The 12,445-nt window shown below is 43.5% G+C and overlaps 1 protein-coding gene across 1 annotated transcript in view; it reads left to right on the top strand.

The window, feature by feature from the left end:
* Positions 1 to 12,445, top strand: part of LOC311128572 (spondin-1-like) — a gene marked incomplete at its 3' end in the record, with an annotated part of 120,275 nt that overhangs the window by 106,974 nt on the left and 856 nt on the right. The gene's annotated exons all lie outside the window — the stretch shown is intronic.

The raw sequence follows: 12,445 nt of genomic DNA, 5'->3' as shown, positions 1-12,445 counted from the left end.
GCAAAAGGAGGTCTGTACATGGGGGAACAGTACATCTATGGATGGAGAGAGTGAGAGAGGTTCTGAGGATAGAGGTGGAGGGTATCTGACATTGGGCAAAGTGGTTCTGACACAGGGCTCTGAAGGGACCATCACAATCACCGGTCAGTCACTTTCATCCCAGTCAAGTGACCTTTCCCATTCTCTTCCCTGGAAAATATACTGTAGGACATCTCCTCCCAGGAAAATCATCCATGTTGTTGTGAGTTTGTGGAAGTCATAGCTGTGACCTTCCGTAATGTATTCCCTCTGAATGACAGTTACATAATGATGGGTGTCACGCTGACACATCACTCCTCAATACGCAGAAGAAAGCTGGGAACACTGAATGACCCTTGAATTGATAGATCTGATTGGATGAAGAATCCATCCACTTCTCATCAGTCTTAAATCAGTTTCTGATTAGAATGCAAAACATACAACTAGAAGTGGAAAGTAGAATAGGTTAGAATATAATATAATAGAACTTTATTGTTCATCCAAGAATGGGAAATTCCCTTTGGAATCACTTGACAGAAAAACTGATCACACAACATCACCTAATACCTACATGCAAAGAGCCTGAGATACACACTGTACTACTGGAATATCTACACACATCTATTTAGGCCTGCAAATAAACAGTTTCTTCACTTTGCGAGAGAGAGAGAAAGAGATAGAGAGATCTTCCTCGGCAGAAGGGAATGGAGTCTGGATGCAGATGAGTGCAAAGGGAGCTATCACTATGATCCAGTATCTCTCTTTTCCTGTCGTTTGCAGATCGAACACACACAGATGGCAGCATGAAACCAGCCAACACCACCACACAACCATCAGCCACTGTCAAACCTCCTGCTCCGGAGATTATAACACGCAATGCAACTGTTGGCTAAATAAGAAACACAATTAACATGTTCTCCCCGTCATGTTCCGAGGTAATCTGTATTCCAAAAACAAACAGCGGATTTGACAGCGCTGGCAGCAGCACATCCATATCCAAAGCTGACTGAGTGTTGATTTGAAAACCCAGCTCAGCCCAGCGTAGGTCTAATGCTGTGCGATATGAACAGGAAGAAAGAGTTTGTATTGTAGCTTATCTGGGCCTCTAGATTAAATGGTGGTATTCTATAACATTTGATAGCAGTGGTTATGTTGAAGCCATGCAGTGTATGAGGCCCTGGTAAAGTGGATAGGGCATTAGCTTTCTGCCTCTGTGATATTCTGTAAACGCTGCCCTAACCTCAATCAATCACGTCATCCAATGAACCACTCTCACAGTATTGCGTTGTAGAGCCAGTGTACAGTACAATGGGGCCTCAGTCATTGGTAATCATATTATATTATTTGAACAAATTGATCCTCTACAGGTGTCTTTTGTCTGTCAGGCTGTCCATCTGTCCATCTGTCCGGCCATCCGTATGTCTGTTTTTATTTATTTATTTATTTATTTATTTATTCCCCTCCCTCTCTCTCTCTCTCTCTCTCTCTCTCTCTCTCTCTCTCTCTCTCTCTCTCTCTCTCTCTCTCTCTCTCTCTCTCTCTCTCTCTCTCTCTCTCTCTCTCTCTCTCTCTCTCTCGCTCTCTCTCTCTCTCTCTCTCGCTCTCTCTCGCTCTCATTCTCTCCCTTTCTGTCTGTCAGATTGCCACAAGGCGTAGCTCACCAGTCTGTCAAGGGCCCATTAGTGATTATGTGTGTTTGTGAAGCCGGGTGAACACTACACAATTTTGGCACCGATTTAGCTGTCCCAGACAGATTTTTGAGATCGTACATAAATTCCCCATACCTATTCGGGGCGCCCGGCCATCACAATGCTCATTTAATGTGAGCGGGTCAGAGATGCAATCTGAGTGCTACCGATCCAATATCTTCAAACATCCCACTGGGCAAAAACTAGTTGAATCAACTTTGTTTCATTTCAACCCCCAAAAATCTATGTGATTACTTTGAATCAACTTGGAAATCTAATTGGATTTGCAAAAAGTCATCAACGTAAGGGTATTTCTTTTTTTTTCCACCCAACTTTTAACCTAAATCCAATGACATGTTGAAATGTTTTGTTGATTTCACGTTTAATTCACATTAGTTGACAACTCAACCGAATGTAAATCAAAACTAGACGTTGAACTGACATCTGTGCCCTGTGGGATGTTTGATTTTATCCGCACAAAATCTGCAATGCTCTTGTAGTGTGAGAACGGTGATCAGCAATAGCCAATGAGATGTTGACGTTGCTTCGCATCACCCAGAATGTGTAGTCTCTCCAGCAGGAGCCATGACTACTACTAGTATGCGTTTTTACTTGCCTTTAACCAAAGCCAAAGTGTGAAATTGTTACAGCTCTGAAGTTCACAAGCATTGTTATTCAATTCAAAATGTATTGACTAGATATTTCAACTCTGTATGACAATGTCTTACTGAAAACATTTATGAGGCTGCTTTGAGCCAGAGCTCGTTTTAGCTACGTTAACAATCTAATCACATCATCACGTCATTTTTTTCACGAGACAGCGTGGTATCGAGAATGCATTTACAGACATAAAACTGCAAAGCTCGTAAATCACAAAGCTCTCATTAGTCTGTGAATGTGTGTGTGTGTGTGTGATCTGCAGTTAATGTATCTGCGACGAGTTGACTGCTAAACACACACTCACTTCTCAGTTGAGGTGTTTTGGCTCCAAATCACTGCATGTCTGATGTGGAAGCCTTCGAAAAAAACTTGAACAGAGGTTTGGTATATCCAAAACTCCCGTCGATTCTCTCTACAAAGTACCACTCTTTCACTTACACTAGACTCTATTATCGTGTTCGGTTGATGTCTTTCTCAACCAGATTAGAAAGTGTGTGTGGGAAGCTTCTATTTCCTGCCCACTGCCAAGAAGCATTTTGGCGTTTTTCTCTGCGTTGCACACGCTTGTGAAGATAAATGCGGTAGCCTATCTGCTGGTCCCCAGTGGTAGGAAATAGGCTGGATGCTGGTTTATTGCTCTCATTAAGTGCCATCGCAGTACTGTGTTTCGGTCTCAAATGCCACTGCTCACTACATTTGTAATTTTGGAAGACTCAGTACACTGTAGTCATTACTGACAAGGGTTTATTTTCTCCCTCTATCTCTTGACATGGCTCTTGGTCATTCCCACTTTCTCCCTCACAATTCTGGGTTATTGTTATCTTTCTTTCTTCTCTCTCTCTTCTTCCCCTACACCTCAATCGCTCTCTCCTTCTAAGCCCTGTTAGTATTCTACAGGGTACCTTAAACTTTGAGTGTCTGGATCTGATTGCTCTGCCAAGGGAGGAGAGCTTTTGAACCCTCATTATTTAAGACTAAATGACATTATGTGTGGGCTGTGTGGGAGCCAAGCTGTCTCGTAAAGCCAGGAGGGAGCAGGTCCCACATGCCCCACCTCAAAGAGTTATGGCTCACCTTTTACCGCCTCCTCCTCTCCTCCTCTTCCTCCTCTCCTCCTCTGTCACTCCACTTCAAGCGCAGCATGTCTCTGTGAAGAGGAGAAGGAGTGAAGAGGCCAGGAGTCATCTCTCTTTCTCCCTCTCTCTCTTCTCCAGGACCTCTCTGCTTCCCTGCCAAGCCACACCTGTGCCAAGCAGATTGTGTGTATCACCTAGGACAGATCTCGTGAACCCAAAGTGGCAGTACAGCACCGTGAATGGACTGCCATCGGCTCCGCCAGCATCACCTCTTATACTATAGGCACATTTACAGAGCAGTCAAAGCCAGTTACCACTGCTATATTTACTGCCTGGAGTAATAGACCAGACGAGCTAAACCACTTCTATGCTCGCTTCGAGGCAAGCAACACTGAAGCATGCATGAGAGCACCAGCTGTTCCGGATGACTATGTGATCACGCTCTCCGTAGCCAATGTGAGTAAGACTTTTAAGCAGGTCAACATTCACAAGGCCGCAGGGCCAGACGGATTACCAGGACGTGTACTCCGAGCATGTGCTGACCAACTGGCAAGTGTCTTCACTGACATTTTCAACATGTCCCTGACTGAGTCTGTAATACCAACATGTTTCAAGCAGACCACCATAGTCCCCGTGCCCAAGGACACTAAGATAACCTGCCTAAATGACTACCGACCCGTAGCACTGACGTCTGTAGACATGAAGTGCTTTTCAAGGCTGGTCATGGCTCACATCAACACCATTATCCCAGAAACCCTAGACCCACTCCAATTTGCATACCGCTCCAACAGATCCACAGATGATGCAATCTCTATTGCACTCCACACTGCCCTTTCCCACCTGGACAAGAGGAACACCTACGTGAGAATGCTATTCATTGACTACAGCTCAGCATTCAACACCATAGTGCCCTCAAAGCTCATCACTAAGCTAAGGATCCTGGGACTAAACACCTCCCTCTGCAACTGGATCCTGGACTTCCTGACGGGCCGCCCCCAGGTGGTAAGGGTAGGTAACAACACATCTGCCACACTGATCCTCAACACGGGGGCCCCTCAGGGGTGCGTGCTCAGTCCCCTCCTGTACTCCCTGTTCACCCATGACTGCATGGCCAGGCACGACTCCAACACCATCATTAAGTTTGCCGACGACACAACAGTGGTAGGCCTGATCACCGACAACGATGAGACAGCCTATAGGGAGGAGGTCAGAGACCTGGCCGTGTGGTGCCAGGATAACAACCTCTCCCTCAACGTGACCAAGACAAAGGAGATGATTGTGGACTACAGGAAAAAAAAGAGGACTGAGCACGCCCCCATTCTCATCGACGGGGCTGTAGTGGAACAGGTTGAGAGCTTCAAGTTCCTTGGTGTCCACATCACCAACAAACTATCATGGTCCAAACACACCAAGACAGTCGTGAAGAGGGCACGACAAAGCCTATTCCCCCTCAGGAGACTGAAAAGATTCGGCATGGGTCCTCAGATCCTCAAAACATTCTACAGCTGCACCATCGAGAGCATCCTGACTGGTTGCATCACCGCCTGGTATGGCAACTGCTTGGCCTCCGACCGCAAGGCACTACAGAGGGTAGTGCGTACGGCCCAGTACATCACTGGGGCCAAGCTTCCTGCCATCCAGGACCTCTGTACCAGGCGGTGTCAGAGGAAGGCCCTCAAAATTGTCAAAGACTCCAGCCACCCTAGTCATAGACTGTTCTCTCTGCTACCGCATGGCAAGCGGTACCGGAGTGCCAAGTCTAGGTCCAAAAGACTTCTCAACAGCTTCTACCCCCAAGCCATAAGACTCCTGAACAGCTAATCATGGCTACCCGGACTATTTGCACTGCCCCCCCCACGCCATCTTTTTACGCTGCTGCTACTCTGTTAATTATTTATGCATAGTCATTTTAACTCTACCCACATGTACATATTACTTCAACTACCTCAACTAGCCGGTGCCCCCGCACATTGACTCTGCACCGGTACCCCCCTGTATATATAGCCTCCCTACTGTTATTTTATTTTACTTATGCTCTTTTTTTCTCAACACTTTTTTGTTGTTGTTTTATTTTACTTTTTTATTAAAAATAAATGCACTGTTGGTTAAGGGCTGTAAGTAAGCATTTCACTGTAATGTCTGCACCTGTTTTATTCGGCGCATGTGGCCAATAAAATTTGATTTGATTTGATTTAATATGACATAGAATATGTTTTCCCCCCTGTATCTAAGGCAATTACAGTGTGGCTCTAGTGAGGCCTCTGCATCAAACGTTTCATTATGGATTAAAAGCAGCGGGCCGGAGAATGAGGCAGACGCGGCTGCTGCTCGCACTGACCATGATCAGATAGACAGACTCCAGACCGGCCAATTAAAAGGCCCCATATTCAATTACCACTCTCCGTAGGGCCTGGGGATGAGACGAGACCACTGTGAAAGTATTAACCTTTTAAAGCACACAGCCTTTCACTAAGTGTTATTTATCTTAGTGATGGAGGAATATAACATGATTTGCTGTGCCCAAGGTTTATTAGAGACCCTGTGCAACTATATAAAGTTATCAAATGTTAACTGTTTGGCTACCACGAGAACTTGACAGGTGGGAGGCATTGCCATGTAAATTCTACCTAGCCCACTGGTTTATAACTATGGTAATTACCAGGTTAAAATAATCTGGACAAAGTGGCCCTCTATCAGGAAGACAACTAATGTGTTCTGTAGAGGCATGGTCCATTTGATGATCTAGAGATGGGGAGAAAGAGAGAGTACCTCTGAAGACCCTCTTAGGGTAAAACCACCAACATTTATTTTTTCATCTGTGTCCTTCCGGAAGACAGTACTTCAATCTGATGGCTTGAGAGAGTGTATATTCAATGTGTTGGTTCCCTAGTATGACACAGGCAAGGAAATAGCTAGCACTATTGTGTGATTTGCAGTCTCCCTACAATGTCATCTTTTAGATGCATTTTGCGTCGACTGTGTGGATTAGTGTTATGTATGCTTGTCAGAAAGGGTCTACAATAATGCATGTTTTATGGTTGATCCTTGTATACCTTCCACCAATCATTGTCTATCAATCCCACATAAGTTCAGTGCAAGTTGTTTTAGTAGCTTTATTCCTTTACAGAGGTCTGTGAAATCATCGTTAACTTTCACAGATGTACCTGTCTGTACTGTATATTGAACTCTGGTGTTTGTTTCTATTAAAACCTACTGGTTAGATGTGGCCTGTAAGCCCTCTGAGCAGCAGACCAGCCTGGCCTCTCCTAGAGGGAGAGATGCTATATATTCCCTTCCAAGGTTTTTATGGTAATGAGCGAGGCCACAGTGAGCAGAGTAGACCTAGAGAGGAAGGTCAGACACACAGGCAATTATAGAAACTGTTCAGTGTGATTACATGTACAACCTTTGTCAACTTCATTAAATTAAATTCTACAAGCAGCAACCTGAGCTCATGCATCATATTAATTAGAGCAATGTTGCCTGTAAGAAACTAATTTCATTTGGAATGTCTTTCCTAAAAGAGATGGGGGCTTTTAAAAGAGATCATCTTGTTATTTTGTGCTGAAATTATAAGAGATTATTTGTTTTTCAGGCTGGTCACTTTCCTCGGTCTGAAAATGAGAGGAACAGAGACATATCTAAGCTGGAGACAATAACACTGTATTTTACAATGCCAATACAGCTTTCCCAGATAGCCTATTTACATGTATTAGAAAAGAGCACTGCCACGATCTACTGTCTCTGGTACTATTTTAGCATATCAGTAACCCACTCACTCAGTATGAACTCATACGTTTATTGTACCATTCATTATAACAATAACATCATTACACTATTATTTGTCGATCAACCTCACTACATATCCTCCCTGCAGTTGGCTAGCTGATGTTGTGTTAGCATTCATAACACGCTGAGTGGATGTTACAATCATTAGCACAGTGGTGTTCAATCAGAGACTTCCCAGGTGCTACTCTAGGATTATGTTCATTATCTATTGTATGAGATTTGAGAGTATCATCACACAGAGGAAATGAGAGAGCGAGTGGGAGAGAAAACGAGAGCGTAGAAGAGGGGAGAGTAAGAAAGAGGGAGAGAGAGGGTGAATGAAAGAGAGGGAGGGAGGGAGAGGGAGAAGGAGAGAGACGAGTGAAATAATCACCACTTTGCTTTTCAAATCAAGTTTGACAATTATTTCCCCGAAAAAAGAGACCATGATCCCAAGTGATGGGGTGGCTGACTTGCTTATAGCATTCAAACACATTTTGAATGCATTTCCTTTTGGTAAACATGAAACCAAACAAAACATCTCTAAAATAACATTGTTTTCATCCTTGCCACTTTGTGATGAGAAGCCTGTTGTGGCATACTCTTTTGATGGCATCCTGAAAGTGGCGAGGAATAGGCTACCTTAACGATCCGAGCCAGAGCACTACCTGTGGGTGGTTCAATTAAATCAAATGGATTTTAAAGTGACTGGGGAATGGGGCTGGCTGACGTGACATAGAATGCAGCGATCAGGGCAGGATGTTCTGAAGTGGATTGAGTGTGCTTTGAAAATCTGTCCCCCTTCTATCTCTTGGTTCCCTGGAGTGCCTTTTGAAGCAGACCACACGTACACACACACACACACACACACACACACACACACACACACACACACACACACACACACACACACACACACACACACACACACACACACACACACACACACATACACACACACACACACACACACACACCCACACACACACACACACACACACACACACACACACACCACACATACACTGCCATCCACATCCAGAGGTCTGTCAGTGTGTTCCAGCTGGTTCAGTGAGAGGAGAGAACAGATCCATTCCTCATAAGCAACCTCCCACTAGAGTGGCTGGTTCATTCTCCCTCTCTCTTGCTCTCTTTCATCTGCTTTTTAGGGACTTCTGTCAGTCTCTCTGTTCTCTCTTTTGCTCTCTCTGTCTGTCTCTCGCAATCTCTCTCTCTCTCTCCATCTCCTCTCTCCCTCTCCATCTTCCTCCCTTCACCATGAGTGGAGAGTTTAATTAATCTATTTCCCTGATGTTTCCTTTCAAGACCAAATCTAAAACACAATCATCATCCCGGCAGAGCTATTCTGAACGACACAGGCCATTATGTTTCTTTGGCGACAAAGCACTTGTCTGAAACAAAGATGAATCAAATCTTATTTTCTCTGATGTATCAGAGAGGCATAGACTCGCAACAATAGACACAGCGGGAACTGAAGAGGAGTCTTGGCGGGGTGTATGCTCAAATGAGCAGCCTTAGTTTATCAGTTGTTTTGCTCTGCTTTCTGTTGCAGTAGTATGCAGACTAACCTGTTCTTTGTCACTGAGGTGTTCCACAATAGGGTGATTCCTCACGAAACTAGAACAAAACAGGACCATGATTTTTTACATTTTCACGAAATTATGTATCAATAGAAGGATCCTTTGGAGGAAGGATTGTTGACATACTGTATATTTGACATTTGTATCTTAAAGCATAATAAAACATATAAATATTAATTGAAGTTGGAATATATGTGACATTTTGGCCTTACCCAGGCCTTCTTAATTCATGTTTATATTTTTCAGTATTCATATATTATTGCAAGAAAATTGTTACTGAAATCAAACTACTACTCATATTACAGAGCAAGCGGTAAAGCTTCATATGACACCATTTTTTCTTTTTAGCACATACAGATGGAACATTATGGTGTCTTATGGGTAAGGCCAATATGTCACAAATGTTCCAACTTCAATTAATTATTTCTCAATTATGCTTTAAGATACAAATGACAAATGTACAGTGGGGAAAAAAAGTATTTAGTCAGCCACCAATTGTGCAAGTTCTCCCACTTAAAAAGATGAGAGAGGCCTGTAATTTTCATCATAGGTACACGTCAACTATGACAGACAAAATGAGAAAAAATAATCCCGAAAATCACATTGTAGGATTTTTAATGAATTTATTTGCAAATTGTGGTGGAAAATAAGTATTTGGTCAATAACAAAAGTTTCTCAATACTTTGTTATATACCCTTTGTTGGCAATGACACAGGTCAAACGTTTTCTGTAAGTCTTCACAAGGTTTTCACACACTGTTGCTGGTATTTTGGCCCATTCCTCCATGCAGATCTCCTCTAGAGCAGTGATGTTTTGGGGCTGTCGCTGAGCAACACAGACTTTCAACTCCCTCCAAAGATTTTCTATGGGGTTGAGATCTGGAGACTGGCTAGCCCACTCCAGGACCTTGAAATGCTTCTTACGAAGCTACTCCTTCGTTGCCCGGGCAGTGTGTTTGGGATCATTGTCATGCTGAAAGACCCAGCCACGTTTCATCTTCAATGCCCTTGCTGATGGAAGGAGGTTTTCACTCAAAATCTCACGATACATGGCCCCATTCATTCTTTCCTTTACACGGATCAGTCGTCCTGGTCCCTTTGCAGAAAAACAGCCCCAAAGCATGATGTTTCCACCCCCATGCTTCACAGTAGATATGGTGTTCTTTGGATGAAACTCAGCATTCTTTGTCCTCCAAACACGACGAGTTGAGTTTTTACCAAAAAGTTCTATTTTGGTTTCATCTGACCATATGACATTCTCCCAATCCTCTTCTGGATCATCCAAATGCACTCTAGCAAACTTCAGACGGACCTGGACATGTACTGGCTTAAGCAGGGGGACACGTCTGGCACTGCAGGATTTGAGTCCCTTGCGGCGTAGTGTGTTACTTTGGTCCCAGCTCTCTGCAGGTCATTCACTAGGTCCCCCCGTGTGGTTCTGGGATTTTTGCTCACCGTTCTTGTGATCATTTTGACCCCACAGGGTGAGATCTTGCGTGGAGCCCCAGATCGAGGGAGATTATCAGTGGTCTTGTATGTCTTCCATTTCCTAATAATTGCTCCCACAGTTGATTTATTCAAACCAAGCTGCTTACCTATTGCAGATTCAGTCTTCCCAGCCTGGTGCAGGTCTACAATTTTGTTTCTGGTGTCCTTTGACAGCTCTTTGGTCTTGGCCATAGTGGAGTTTGGAGTGTGACTGTTTGAGGTTGTGGACAGGTGTCTTTTATACTGATAACAAGTTCAAACAGGTGCCATTAATACAGGTAACGAGTGGAGGACAGAGGAGCCAGAAATCTTGCTTGTTTGTAGGTGACCAAATACTTATTTTCCACCATCATTTGCAAATAAATTCATTAAAAATCCTACAATGTGATTTTCTGGATTTTTTTTCCTCAATTTGTCTGTCATAGTTGACGTGTACCTATGATGAAAATTACAGGCCTCTCTCATCTTTTTAAGTGGGAGAACTTGCACAATTGGTGGCTGACTAAATACTTGTTTCCCCCAAAGGACCCTTCTATGGTCAACAGTTTGTGAAAATCCCCAAAATCATGGTCCTGTTTTGTGGTTAATCATCCAATACATACAGTATGTGATACACATTCTGCCATACTGTAAGATGTACATCTAGTTCATAAGTATTCCCACATTATGTTACATATTCTGTGTATTCTGTGTCCAATGCATGTAGTTGATATGTATTCAGTGACAGTAGCCCGTTCCCTCATGGCATTTGGAAACGACCATAAGGTCTTTGCTCTCTCAACCAGAGCTAGCTGGATCCTGCACTTTCTTTCCCACCGCATTCAGTAAACAGAAGCAGTGGAGTTCAGAGGTGCTACACTAAACCCAACTCTCCACAAAACCCCCCGATTAGGTTCCAGTCAGGCTTCCTGGCTGATTATAGAGCACTAATCACTTAGCCGGAGTGGAACAGGTTATCCTCAAGAGCTGCTGGGGCAATCAGGCCAGGTCTCAAAGGGTGTGTGGCTTTTGCTGACTGCTGAAGTTAGACAGTGTTACCACAAGCTAGCTGTGATCCTATTGGTATTACAAGTAAATGTGATAAAAGAGGTGTGGAAAAAATTTCAGAAGTCATTTGCAGTATGAATAAGCCTTATGACTTATGTGTACTGGCAGTGCAGTTCTAGAGGTCAGAACAGGGTTTTATTTTAATTTTTTCACCCAGCACTAACACAGCTGATTCAAATAATCTTCCAATTGTGGTCTTCAATTTAAGACCAGTTCGTTAAATCAAGTGTGTTAGAGATGGGCTGGAACAAAAGCCTGCATGCGCTGCAGCTCTCGAGGACAAAGAAAGGACGTCAGCTCTGTGTGCCTGGGTGGGGCTCACAGCCTTTTACTATGGGTAATTATAGGAAAGAATGAATTAAAAAGTGATTACCCAACACACAGTAATGGACTGGATGGTACTGGCACGGAATCCTCTATTGGAAACATTAATTGGTGGCTTGTAAAGCAATGATCTGGCATTGGATAATTCACTTTGATCTTTACAGGAGCCACAGGTGCCAACATGCCGGGTGGCAGACTTCTGACAAGGATGTGCTGAGCTGCAGTTTTCCTTTCTTCTGAGGACTTGTGTACGATGTTCATTGTTCATGGGGACACAGTGATTCCTTTTATGTCACAATTTCCACTGCAGTCTCGCCCCAATTGATAGATTTATAATTGCTGTATTACATATGAACCAATATATCAATGTTTTCTAATGTTCTTTATCGATTTGGATAATCGCACATATGGCAGAATGCACTCTACACTCAACTGTACATCACACAGTCTCTCTCAGCAATAACAATACGAACAGAATGTTCTAGTCATCTGAATGTATATGCACACCAGCTGCTAGCCACCTATTCACAGCCAAAGAGTCATTTCCGCCACAGTGTGATGTCATAAATCGCAGCCGTAATGAAAAAGGGCTGGCGCAAATGAGCCAGTGTGGTGCTCAAACATTTTTAATTGTGTCTTTTGCAGTCGCAATGATCCTATTGTGCTCCAAGTGAATTGCGCTTAAGAAATATGGTTTCCACTTGAAATGGACTGGAGCGTTTAATAATGTGTAATGTTGTTATCCAAGAGATATGTTTAATGTTTGAACTTTAAAC

This window comes from Coregonus lavaretus, assembly GCF_964263955.1.
Source record: "Coregonus lavaretus genome assembly, chromosome: 4".
Classification (NCBI taxonomy): domain Eukaryota; kingdom Metazoa; phylum Chordata; class Actinopteri; order Salmoniformes; family Salmonidae; genus Coregonus; species Coregonus lavaretus.
This window is presented reverse-complemented; position numbering and strand designations above follow the sequence as displayed.